General features: G+C 49.0%; 1 pseudogene; it reads left to right on the plus strand.

Annotated features, from left to right (window-relative positions):
* Positions 1 to 1,184: 1,184 nt before the first annotated feature.
* LOC146754718 (olfactory receptor 14J1-like) lies at positions 1,185 to 1,805 on the plus strand (annotated as a pseudogene).
* Positions 1,806 to 13,571: the final 11,766 nt, after the last annotated feature.

The raw sequence follows: 13,571 nt of genomic DNA on the forward strand, positions 1-13,571 counted from the left end.
CTGATGTAGCAACAAATCATTATAAACCACACGCCACCACTTCCCGCATTTTTTAGCTGTTTTATCCCCATCTAATATTCCCTGTAAAATTGCATCTCCAAATTTACGCCACTCAGCAAGATCATACACTAAATGCGGATTCTGAAATAACCCTTTAGCATACCCATACGCTAATAACTCGGGGAGTTCCTTTTGCAAGTCTGTCCCCTTAACCTGACTCTTTTTTTTTTCAAAAAGCAAGAAAATACCTGACACTTTTTTTTAAAAAAGCAAGAAAATAATTCATAAACCGCTTGCCTTGGCATACCTATTTGTCAGCGCGCTGTTGCAGCCTTAAAGGATGTCGGCGGCCCGTATCGGCTAGGCCCTTCAATAAGGTCACGTAGAGCACCTGCACCTTCTTTTCCTGGCGCATGCTATCCCTGCTGCTTAAGGATTCGAACACCTTCGCCGCTACGATCCTTCCTGGTAGGCCATGTCGGGGTCACCAATTGTTGCAGAACGGCGGGAGAAAAGCAGACGACCACACCTGTCATTGACATATGATCAGCTATTCTCGTTTATTCCTTGGCTGCGTGTACCTTTATAATACGGATAATTAGCTCATACATATTGCAAAAGTAGAGCTCATCATTGGTTCCCAATTACATACCATCCCCGAGTATCTTAACAGCTTGTTGTTATCAACTGAAAGCTACTCCCTTGCTGAGTTCCCAGAACCATGGCTAGTTTCTCACCATCCCAGGGCATCCTGTTGTTCTTGCTGTCCTTGCAGGTGTTATGGCTGCTTGCTTAGCTGCACCATGTTTACGACCCTTCTCAGCTAACTAGCTGTAAAAAACACTCTCTACACAGCTCCATCAGCGAGTTCCTCCTGCTGCCATTGGCAGACGCGGCAACTGCAGCTCTTGCACTTCTGGCTCTTCCTGGGCATCTACCTGGCTGCCCTCCTGGGCAACGGCCTCATCAGCACAGCCGTAGTGTGCGACCGCCGCCTGCACACCCCCATGTACTTCTTCCTCCTCAACCTGGCCCTCCTCGACCTGGGCTGCATCTCCACCACTCTCCCCAAAGCCATGGCCAATGCCCTCTGGGACACCAGGGCCATCTCCTACACAGAATGTGCTGCACAGTTCTTTTTCCTTCTCTTCTTCATGTCAGCAGAGCTGTCCCTTCTCACCATCATGTCCTATGACCGCTACGTTTCCATCTGCAAGTCCCTGCGCTACGGGACCTTGATGGACAGCAGAGCTTGTGCCACCATGGCAGCAGCTGTCTGGGGCACTGGTGTTCTGAATTCCCTGGTGCACACTGCCAGTACGTTTTCACTGCCTCTCTGCCAAGGGAATGTGGTCAACCAGTTTTTCTGTGAAATCCCCCAGATCCTCAAGCTCTCCTGCTCAGCCTCCTACCTTAAGGAAGTTCTGTTTTTCATTTTTAGTATATGTTTAGGCTTTGGGTGCTTTGTTTTCATTGTTATATAGTATGTGCAGATATTCATGGCAGTGCTGAGGATGCCCTCTCAGGAGGGACAGCACAAAGCCTTCTCCACATGCCTCCCTCACCTGGCCGTGGTCTCCCTCTTTCTCAGTACTGCCTTTTTTGCCTATCTGAAGCCCCCCTCTGTTTCCTCCTTATCCATGGACCTGATGGTGGCACTTCTGTACTCGGTGGTGCCTCCAGCAGTGAACCCCCTCATCTACAGCATGAGGAAACAGGAAGTCAAGGATGCAGTGAGGAAAGTGATGACCAGATGTGTTTCAAAAGCAGTGAACTGCCCATCTTTTGGAATTCATGACATGTAATGCAGCTTTTTACTGATACAAACTCTTTGTTATTTTTTTTGTTTGTTTTGTTTTGATCCGTTTTCATAAGTGTATTGTATTAAATTTTATTGTTGTTTTAAAACACTGTAATTTTTTTCACTGAAATGGTATTATTCAAATCAATTCCTCTTCAGCTTTTACCTTTATATTGTAGCCCAGACACACTGTACATAATGAACCAGGATCTCTGTGAAACTTAACAGAATAAAGGACGTGCAGTGCCTCTGTCTGTCCTCCTTCTTGTGAGACGTTTCTGGAGCAGTTGGGGTCATATGTTCTCAGAAACCTACAATCCAGCAGGAAGCACATGGCTGATCATCAAACTGTGCGCTGACTTCCGACTGCAACAGCTGACAGGCCATCCCTGGGCTCCTGGCTGGGGTCTGTTCTTCAAGGCTCACATTTGTCAGTGCCTCTGAGAAGCCAGCAGCAGCAACCGGTTTGCATGTTGGCTGCCAGGTCTCTCTTCCTCTTTCCCTGTGAGACCCTGCACAGGACAAGTTCTTGGATATGGGTTGTCAGGTCAGAAGTTTCCAAGCTTCCTTTTGGGCTTCTTCCATTTTGTACACAGAGGTCGGTGCTGCCTCCAGGATGGTTTGTGGTAAAGGAATTCTGCACAAAGGTCTGATAAAAGTTACCCAACACCTACAGGAGCCATTCTTGGAGCATAGGCTGGTAGGTAGAAAGCTGCTCCTAATGAGATGACTGACATGAGGAGGTTGGGAGCAGCCTGGATAACAGAGATGGGAGACTGAGGGAAGAGGAGCCTATGTGCCATGCTCATTGCCATCTTCACCAGCAATGGCGACGCACTGTTACCACTGCTGAAACACACCTCCCATTGCCTCATTCTGCTCACATCTACTGTTTGGTCTCCGGAAACATTCAGCAAAAATTGGTGAATATCAATGAGTGTCATTTTATCCACTTGGAGGCATTCAATGGCACACCATCGCTTCATGTGCACTTCAATGTCAGATGCCATTCTGTCAGGCTACCCCTCTGCTGTCATCTTTTACACGGCAGCAACACGTAATGGGATGTTGGTGGGAAGGTTCAACCTCTACAGCCCCATCTCCTAAATCTGCCTCTGATCTTACGGCCCAGGTAATACAAGAGGGGTCATTACTATTGAAGCAGATCTTATCTGAGTTAACAGCTGGATGGCCTGAGAGGTCATTTCTCTCCCTGAGAGGTCTGGCTGTGCTCAGTCCATGCCAGGGAAGCCTGCCAAGCCCACGGACACTTGGGGAGTGGGAGAGGTTCTGGGAGGATAAATGCAGACCTTGCTTCCTTCAGCCTCATCAGCTCCCGGAGCACAGAGGAAGATGAAGGCAGCTGTGCTCAGCCTCATGATGCTCCTTGCTGCCCTGTGCTGCACAGTGGATGCTCAGGTGAAGCATCCGTGGGGGATGTGGGCTGGGGCTGGAGGTGATTGGCCATGGGGGTACCCACTGCATGTCTCTCTCACTCTCTCCTGCTCCTCTCTCCACAGTCACTTATGCAAGTGCCAAACTCGGAAGTTGCTGTGGTGAGTGCCTGCACAGCCACTCAGATTGTTCCCAAGGGCGGCTTTGCAGGGAGTCATGCAGGAGCAGGTGGGGTCTCTCCCTGCCTGGCTGTTCCCACCTCAAATTATCTGGAGGGTTCCCCAGCTCCATGCTGCGCACACCATGTCCTGCACCCCTGTGGGCTTCCCCACCCTCTCTCATCACCTGCTCCAAAGTCCTATAGGATGGAGCTCCTCATGCGGCCATCAGCCCCACTACAATCCCTCTGCTCTCTCTCAGCTCCTCCATACAATTCCTCCCAAACCCTTCACCCTTTGATCTACATCTGCATGGACACAGTGTGACCACTTCACCATCCTTTTGGCCCCTCTCTTCTTGAAGCCACTTGTCCCTCCTTTGGGTCTTCTTTAGTCCCCTTGCGCGACTGCCCCTACCCACTACCCCATCACCCAGAACAAGGTCTGCATATCCCCTCCCATGGACACCTCCAATCTCCCGATGACCAATGAAGCCCTATGATGACCAGTGACACCCTCTCTTGATCAGTGAAGTCTTCTGATGGTTACTGAACATCTCTGACAATCAGTGGAGCCTTCCACTGTGCTTTTGTGTCTATTTCTTGCTTGTGGGTGAAAACACAGCCCAACCATTTGCCATGGGCTGGTCCAAACTGTACTGGAACAGGGTGGTGCTCCTGAGCACCTGCAGTGCATTGATGATAGCGTTGTGTGGGGCGATACAGCAGAAGAAGCTTTCACAAAAGAAGAGCAAATAATCCAAATTCTTCTACAAGCTTGTTTTGCCATAAAGCAAAGCAAAGTGAAATAACCTGACAGGAATTTCAGTTCCTAGCTATAAAGTGGCAAGATGGACATCGTCACATCACAACAGATGTGATCGACAAAATCACTGCCATGTCTCCACACATTTACAAGAAAGAGGCAGGATCTTTCCTGGGCGTAGTGGGCTTTTGGAGAATGCATGTTCCAAACTACAGCCCCATAGTGAGCCCCCTTTTTCAGGTGCTGTAGAAGAAGAATTATACATGAGGCCCCAAGCAGCAGCAGGCTTTTGAACAGACTTAATAGGAGACAGCCTGTGCCGTGGCCCTTGGGCCAGTACAGATGGGACAGGATGTAAAGAACATCCTCTACATTGCTGCTGGAGAGAAAGGTCCCACTTGGAGTTTGTGGCCAAAAGCCTCAGGAGAGACCCGAGGCCTTACTCATGGATGGTGGCAAATGCCTTATGGGGGTGGTTACAGCAGTGGGAACAAAATAACTGGCAACGGAGGGATAAACCTATTTGGGCTGCTGAACTGTGGAAAGACACTGCTGCCCGAACAAAAGATATGGTTGTAAAGGTACATCACATGCCCAAGAGTAGGTCTACTGAAGAACTGCAAAACAACCACTGGGTAGATCGAGCTGCCAGAATTGAGGTAGCTCAAATAGATGTGGACTGGCAGAACAAGGGTGAATTATTTCTATCTCGATGGGCCCATGAGACCTCAAGCCATCAAGGAAGAGACGCAACATAGGAAAGGGCCAGAGACCGAGGGGTGGACTTAACTATGGACACTATTGCGCAGATTATTCATGTTGGGAAAAGCTGTTTGGGTCCTTCTAGTCTCTCTAAAGGGCAAACCTCTCCATGGAACTGTTTTTGCCCAGGGACCTGGGTGCACGTGGTGGTGATGCAGAAGGATGTGTATGTTCAATATGTACGATAAGGGAATTTGATGTTGGGGGAGTGCAGTCAGTAATTCCATGTATATATATGTATAAATTCCTGTGTGTCTAATGCATTTTAATTGTTGATTATTTGTATATAGATATGTTTTCTAAGCATGATGTAGTGATGTAGAATAAGGGGTGGAATGTAATGGTTTTGTAATTTTTCCCATTGGTATTCCACATATCATAGTTAGTAAAACAAGTTTTCCTTCTTAGGTCTTTTCTGATTCTCTGTTTGTTTCCTTGAGCCCAGCTCCAGTCTCTCTACCCTGTTCCTTTTTCCCTTCCTATTTGTTTGGGCCAGGGGGCCTGCGGGCCTACTGCCCCCCCTGTCAGGGTCATACACTGATCTGGATAACTCCATGACAGTGTCAAAAAGGAGACCAGCTCTGACACAACCGTTCATATTGCTGGCTACTGACTGCTGCCCCGGAGTGCTACTGTAGAGACAACAGGACTGTTGTGAAACACACAAGACCTTCAGGCCTGCACAAATACAAGGACTTGAGAGCACTGTGGCAGGATGGAAAAGAGCTTGTTGTGCTGCTGTCCATGGATGTAGCTCTCCCAGACCCAGACAAGGGAGGAAGAAAGAAGAGATAAGGAAAAGTCTATTTTGAAAACTTTTCTTATTTGTCTCTTAACCTATTCAGGGAATCTGGTTTCATGTTTTCACAAGCTCTTGGTATAATAAAATGGAAAGTAGGTAGGAAAGAAGTAGTGAAATAAATTGCAACTTATTTGCAGATTACGGTATTACACAAAATCAAAAAGACAAACAAGAATAAAACATAAATAGCCATCAATGGGAATCCTGTGATGAAGATGTGCACTTTATGGAAGTTGGAATAGTGTATATTGCAACACCTTCCTAAGAGCGTGCTTGATCTCCCTATTCCTCATGCTGTAGATAATAGGGTTCAGTGCTGGAGGAACCACTGAGTACAGAAGTGCCACTGTCAGATCCAGGAGTGGTGAGGAAATGGAGGGGGGCTTCAGGTAGACAAAAGCGCCAGTGCTGACAAATAGAGAGATCATGGCCAGGTGAGTGAGGCACGTGGAGAAGGCTTTGTGCTGTCCCTCCTGAGAGGGCATCATCAGCACGACAAGGAAGATCTGCACATAGGACACAACTATGAAAACATAGCAGCCAAAGGCTAAACTGGTACTAAAAATGAGAAACAGAACTTCCTTAAGGTAGGAGGCTGAGCAGGAGAGCTTGAGGATCTGGGGGACTTCACAGAAAAACTGGTTCACATGGCAGAGAGGCAGTGAACACGTACTGGCAGTGTGCAGCAGGGAACTGAGAACCCCAGCACCCCAGACAGCTGCTGCCATGGTGGCACAAGCTCTGCGATCCATCAAGGTCCCGTAGTGCAGGGGCTTGCAGATGGCAACGTAGCGGTCATAGGACATGATGGTGAGAAGGGAATACTCTGCTGAGAGGAAGAAGAGAAAGAAAAAGACCTGTGCAGCACATCCTGCGTAGGAGATGGCCCTTCTGTCCCAGAGGGCGTTTGTTGTCGAACGGCGGGAGAAAAGCAGACGACCACACCTGTCATTGACATATGATCAGCTATTCTCCTTTATTGCTTGGCTGCGTGTACATTTATAATACGGATAATTAGCTCATACATATTGCAAAAGTGGAGCTCATCATTGGTTCCCAATTCCATACCATCCCCAATTATCTTTGCAGCTTCTTGTTAACATCCTGAAAGTTACTCCCTTGCTGAGCTCACAAAACCATGGCTAGTTTCTCACCATCCCAAGGCATCCTGTTGTTCTCACTGTCCTTGCAGGTGGCATGGCTGCTTGATTAACTGCACCGTGTTTACAACCCCTCTCAGCTAACTATCTGTAAAAAACACACTCTACAGACTCCAAAATCCTAGGGGTCGGCCTCGGGTCTCTCCCGAAGCTCTTTGCCACAAACTCCAGGTGGGACCTTTCTCTCCAGCAGCAGTGTAGAGGATGTTCTTCACATCCTGTCCCGTCCGTACTGGCCCCAAGGCCACGGCACGGGCTATCTCTTGTTTTATCTGCTCAAAAGCCTGCTGCTGCTCAGGACCCCATGAGAAATTATTCTTCTTCCGTGTTACCTGATAGAGGGGGCTCACTATGTGGCTGTAGTTTGGGACATGCATTCTCCAAAAGCCCACTACTCCCAGAAAAGATTGGGTCTCTATTTTATTTGTGGGCGGAGACATAGCAGTGATTTTGTCAATCACATCTGCTGGGATGTGACGACGTCCATCTTGCCATTTTATACCTAAGAACTGGATTTCCTGGGCAGGCCCCTTCACCTTGCTGCGCTTAATGGCAAAACCAGCTTGCAAAAGAATTTGGATTATTTGTTTTCCTTTCTTGAAAACCTCTGCTGCTGTATGGCCCCACACTACAGTATCATCAATATACTGCAAGTGCTCAGGAGCATTACCCTGTTCCAAAACGGCTTGGATCAACCCATGGCAAATGGTTGGGCTGTGCTTCCACCCTTGAGGTAAATGTTTCCAGGTATACTGAATACCTCTCCAGGTAAAAGCAAACTGTGGCCAACATTTTGCAGCCAATGGGATGGAAAAGAAGGCATTAGCAATGTTAATGGTGGCATACCACCTAGCTTCTTTTGACTCCAATTCATACTGGAGTTCTAGCATTTCTGGTACAGCAGCACTTAATGGAGGTGTGACTTCATTCAGGCCACGGTAATCCACGGTCAGCCTCCATTCCCCACTGCTTTTACGCACTGGCCATATGGGGCTGTTAAAAGGCGAGTGAGTTTTGCTAATCACTCCCTGATTCTCTAATTGGCGAATTAGCTTGTGAATGGGGAGCAATGAGTCCCTATTGGTGCGGTACTGCCGTCTGTGAACCACTTTGGTGGCAATTGGTACCTCTTGGTCTTTTACCTGGAGCAACCCCACAGCAGAAGGATCATCTGACAGACCAGGTAAAGCTGACAGCTGCTTAACACCGTTTGTGTTAACAGCAGCTATCCCAAAGGCCCATCGATACCCCTTGGGATCCTTAAAATATCCCATCCTAAGGTAATCGATACCCAATATACATGGAGCCACTGGACCAGTCACAATAGGGTGTTTTGCCAATTTTTACCAGTGAGGCTTATTTCGGCCTCCAACATAGTCAATTCTTGGGAACCCCCAGTCACTCCATGGATATATATTGGTTGTGTCCCTTGGTGACTTGAGGGCATTAGGGTGCATTGTGCACCAGTGTCCACCAAGGCTTTATATTTCTGTGGTCGAGATGCGCCAGGCCACTTAATCCACACAGTCCAGTATACTCTATTGTCCCTTTCCCTCCCCTGGCTGGGGGCAGGGCCCCTCTATTGTTTACCTCGGTGGCTTGCAGCAACTGGAACTTTCCCCTTCTTGGAAGAGTTCACCTTGGTGGTTGTTTCACACTGTAATTCTTTTACTCGTGCCTGAAGTGCAGAAGTGGATGAATTACACCACTTCCTCATGTCCTCCCCATGACTACAGAGGAAAAACAACAAGGCAAGACATGTAGTCTTATCGTTGTCATTTGCTTGAATACGAGGACGTCTCTTTTTTATGGTTGAGATTTTCGATAATATGGGTTGAGAGGAACTGATGTTGTTTAGCTTTCTCAATAGGCGATCGTGGAAATCCTGGTTTCCATCATCTGGTACCACCATGGATTCATCTACATCAGGCACGTTAGCCAATTTGTCAATAATATCACTTTGTGTTCCCTCCATTTTGTTTAATCTTTCCACTATTTTGACAATGGCTGAAGTATACAGATTAACTTCTTTAGCGCTGATAAATAATTCAAGTTCCTGAAGCCTGCTAATTAGTTCATTCACAAGGGGTTTCCTTTCCCCTTTGCCATATAATAATGCAAGTGCACTGGCATGCTTTTCTGGAGCTGCCTTTGTAAAGTCACGCCACATTTGTCGTGGAACACAGACTGTTTCCGGATCATGTAATTGGTTTGGATCGTTACGATTCAAGTGGGGGCTGTACAGCATTTCCACCAGAGCACTCTCTCTCAAAAATTGGATACCTTTCTCTATATCAGTCCATTTCTTTTTCTCAGGCTCCAAGTCCCTTTAAAGGGGAATCTATCTCTTACCGCTATCAACATCCGCTTCCAGAGGGTGTAGGACTGATTTTGGCATGTGCCAATACCTCTGCCCACACGTGAGTCCCTGGAAATGCTACCCAATTGGCGAGTTTTACGGCCATCGAGCCTCACACTGTTGGCACCATTGTCCCAGCAGCGAAGTAACCAAGTGACCATATGTTCTTTTGACTGACGTGTGAAATCCTTTCTTAGATCTCGAATTTTACTCATTTTAAAAGATCGATCAATAATGGTTGTAATACTTTGCTCGCCTTTTGCTCTATCAAGAGTCCCAGGTGTTGATGGTGGCAACTGTGTTGATGAGGCTGCCCCATCTAGAAGTTTGGATTCGAGAAATTCTCGTAAAGAAAATCAAGCTTTTGGCTCCTCTTCTTCTTCTGACTCTGACTCTTGTATTATTTCCTCCAGGTAACCCTCCTTTTTTTTCCTCTCTCCTAACTTCCTCTGCTCATCTAACTTCTTCTTATGCTCCTCTAACATCATCTGCTCCTCAAACTTCCTCTGGTCTTCTTACTTCCCTTGCTCTTCTGACTCCCCCTGCTCTCCTGAGTCTCCCTGCTCTCCTACCTCCCTCCGCTCTTCTAACTCCTTCTGCATTTTCTCTAACTGAGTCGAAACACGTTTTGTCTTTCGCCCTCTTACAGGGGCAACCAATATTGTATCTGGTGTCCCCGATGGTTGGTCCAATTGGACTACATGTGCCCCCGGTGGCTGGTCAGATTGGACTACATGTGCCCCCGGTGGCTGGTCAAATTGGACTACATGTGCCCCTGGTAGTTGGTTAAATACATTCAGTTCACCCCGGAGGGCACATAGCTGGTTTCGGAGAGTGTTCCGCTCGAACTGGACGGCACCGAACTCAGTCTGGAGGCTGTCGTACTTCCACTGGAGGGTATCGCGCTCGGATCGGAGGGTTTTACACTCGAACTGGAGGGTGTTATTCTTAGACTGGAGGGTGTTATGCTCAGTCTGGAGAGTGTTGTGTTTTTACCGGAGGGCATTGTGCTCTGACTGGAGAGTGTCATACTTGGACTTGAAGGTGTCACTCTCGGATTGGAAGGCGTTGTGCTTGGGCTGGAGGGTGTCATGCTCAGACTGGAGGGCGTCGTATTGGACTGGAGAATGTTGTACCCAGACCGGAGGGTGCTATGCTCGGACCGGAGGGCATTATGCTCAGTCTGGAGAGTGTTGTGCTCAGTCCAGAGGGCATTGTGCTCAGTCTGGAGAGTGTTGTGCTCAGTCCGGAGGGCGTTATGCTCAGTCTGAAGAGTGTTATGCTCGGACTGGAGGGTGTTGCACTTGGGTTGCAAGGCATCGTGCTTGGGCTGGAAAGTGCCGTGCTTAGTCTGGAAGGCGTTGTACTTGGACTGGAGAGTGTTGTACCCGGACCGGAGGGCATTGTGCTCAGTCTGGAGAGTGTTGTGCTCGGTCTGGAGGGCATTACGCTCAGTCTGGAGACTATTGTGCTCAGTCTGGAGAGTGTTGTTCTCAGACCGGAGGGTGCTCTGCTCGGACTGAAGAGTATTGTGCTCTGACCGGAGGGCGTTATGCTCGGACTGAATGGTGTCTAGTTTGGATTGCTGATGTATTAGGCGGCACGAACTCACGGGATGTAACGCGATAGGCCTCCCCGTGCTCGGTAATGTATATGTATGAGGCTGAAATTGGAGCCCTATATAAGGGTCTCACACGGTTCATTAAATGCCATTTTACAGCTCACCATATTGGTGTGATCAGCGTGTAACTTGGTCATGGGGCCGTCAGATGCACATTCTCAATGATGGACGTAGTTCTTTAGGTTACCTTACACAAGGCAACAATTGGTGCCCTGTGTGAGGAAGTCCTGAGAGTGAGTGTGCGACGGCTAACCGCGAGACGGACGCGAATCCTACGGTTAGATCCCGTGGAAGCGCCGGAGGGGCGATATATTGACTGCAGCTACTGATTATCCTGCGGTGAGACCGTGGAAGACCGTGGGACTTTGGGCCCGGGTATATATACAAAGGGTGCGAGGACGTACAGTGTCGAGCACCAGAAAAAACATGGATTCCGTCACAAAGGTACTATTACGGGTTTGTAAAACCCACTGCGGTAGGAATGCTCCTTCTAAGAAGGAGATTGTTGCCGTTATTACTTTTTTGCAGGAAGCGGAGCTTTCACCCTCCCCTTGTAATTTGCTCGATTCGGAGCGGTGGGAATCTTTCACCGCTGCCCTGCTCCTAAGAGCAACAAACGATTATAAGGCGGAGGAGTTAAAAACCTGGGTTTTGGTCCTGGGTGCGCTTAAAGCGGCTAAGGAGGAGAAAAAGATCCAGGCAGTCGCGAATGGGGTTTTTGGGGTGGGTTCCGGGACGTCTGGGGTCCCGGAGGGTGCGGAGGAACCGCTCCCTTGCGGCGACTCCGTACCCAAGATGGCGCCGACCACGCCGGCCGTTTTCACAATGGCCATGGCGGCGCCCGAAACAACTCCGGAAGGGATGGCGGAAGTTGCCTCATCTGGGGAGGCGCCGCCATATTATCCCCGCCTATACCCCTGTTTGCAGAGCTTTCGTTCACCTGAGGGGGGTGGGTCCTGTCCGAGGGAGGGAGAGTCATGGGGGGAGGCGCGCCGTGGAGGCGTTAAGCCACCCCTAGACCCGCCCCCGGAGGAGGGACCTCATCCCGCGAAAGGGGAGGAACGAAAGGTACTGCCTGCCCCTACCCCTTTGGTTTCGCCTCCCGAGGAGGGGGAGGAGAAAGGGGAGGAACAAAAGGTACTGTCTGCCTTCACCCCGTCGGTTTCGTCTCCCGCGAAGGGGGAGGAGAAAGGGGAGGAACGGAAGGAATTGCCTGTCCCCACCCAGTCGGTCGTGGTTCCCCGGAGGAGGGGGGAGAAGTGGGAGGAGCGAGAGATATCGCGTAAGCCCACTGATTGGACTGACATTTGCGATACAATGCGAGAGGTGGGGCTCAAGGAGCGGGACTGGGCGGTGTTCCCAATTGTAGTCAAACAGGAGGGACCGGTTTGGGTACCTTTGGAAGCAAAAGCAGTTGCTCGGTTTATAGAGGCGATTGACAAAAAGGGATTGAGATCCCCGATGACAATGAGTGCCTTTGAGGCTCTCGTAGCCCCAGGTCCCCTACTCCCATATGATATTGAAAGCCTTATGAGAGTAGCCCTCGAACCAGTACAGTTTACTGTGTGGAAGGAGGAGTGGATAATACAACTCAAAGCTGTTTTAGCACAGGCTGCGCGCGATCCACAGCATCCAGCAAATGGGAAGGAGGGAGATCCAAAAACTGATTTAATGAGGCTTTCAGGTTCATCTGCGGATTTGGCTGGATCTGCAGAGAGGCAGCTTAGGGACCTCCGCCCAGGAGAGCTGCTTGCCACCACGGGGGCGGCTACCTCTGCTTTTATACACTTTATAAGAAAAGCAGAGCCTGTAGCCCCGTGGTCAGAGATTATGCAGGGTCCCTCAGAGTCATTCTCTGAGTTTGCCAATCGATTGATACGGGCAGTAGAAGGATCGGAACTGCCTAAGGAAGCGCTGACTTCTGTTATAAAGGATTACACGACTTGGAAAGGCGGGTGGTTGAAGCTCTCACCACGGCGGGTTTTACTGTTGATGGGAACCCGCCAGCCGCAACCGCGAAGTGACTCTTCAGAAAAAGGAAAAAGAACAGATAAAGAACTGCTGCTAGTACCAACGAGAAGGACATCTGTTGTATCACTTGCTGTGTGTCTTTGTGTAATTGCATTCATTACCGGGGGAGAGGGTACTCACTTAACATCACAACCAGAAAATATTTGGGTTACATGGTCTAATCGAACTGGGCAGAAAGATTTCTGCCTTAGCCTGCAGTCAGCCACATCACCGTTTAGAACATGCCTTATAGGTGTACCCAGGTGGGACCCAAAGGAGTTCAACGGATATGTGCATAAGAACAACTGCAAGAGAGATGCAGTGGACAAAGTTTTCTTTATGAAAGCATTTGAGTCTAAATTCACTGACTGGGCCAGAATGTCTGCATGTTTTATTAGATCCTTGAACACCTCCTTGCCCTGGGATCCACCAGAGTTGCAGCTTCTTGGATCCCAATCAGTTGGTAACGTAACATGGAATAAGAACTCTCAAAAGTGGGAACGCCCGGTTAGATGTTTGTATTTTTCGGGTTTTAGGACACCGGGTCAACTGTCCAATCGCAGGGTATGGGAAGGCCTACTTGGGAATGGGGCACCATTCTCGGGAACAACTGGGTCGGAACCCTTTACTTTACTTAACCCCATTCAATTTGACACATATAGCTTGTCAGGGGCATATTGTGGTTTCTCAGCTGAAAGGGTGGAGGGATTCTCCCGTCCCTGCTCCGGGGATGGCTCC

The sequence above is a fragment of the Coturnix japonica genome, chromosome W (assembly GCF_054131305.1).
Source record: "Coturnix japonica strain WE chromosome W, WE-NBRP24, whole genome shotgun sequence".
Taxonomy (NCBI): domain Eukaryota; kingdom Metazoa; phylum Chordata; class Aves; order Galliformes; family Phasianidae; genus Coturnix; species Coturnix japonica.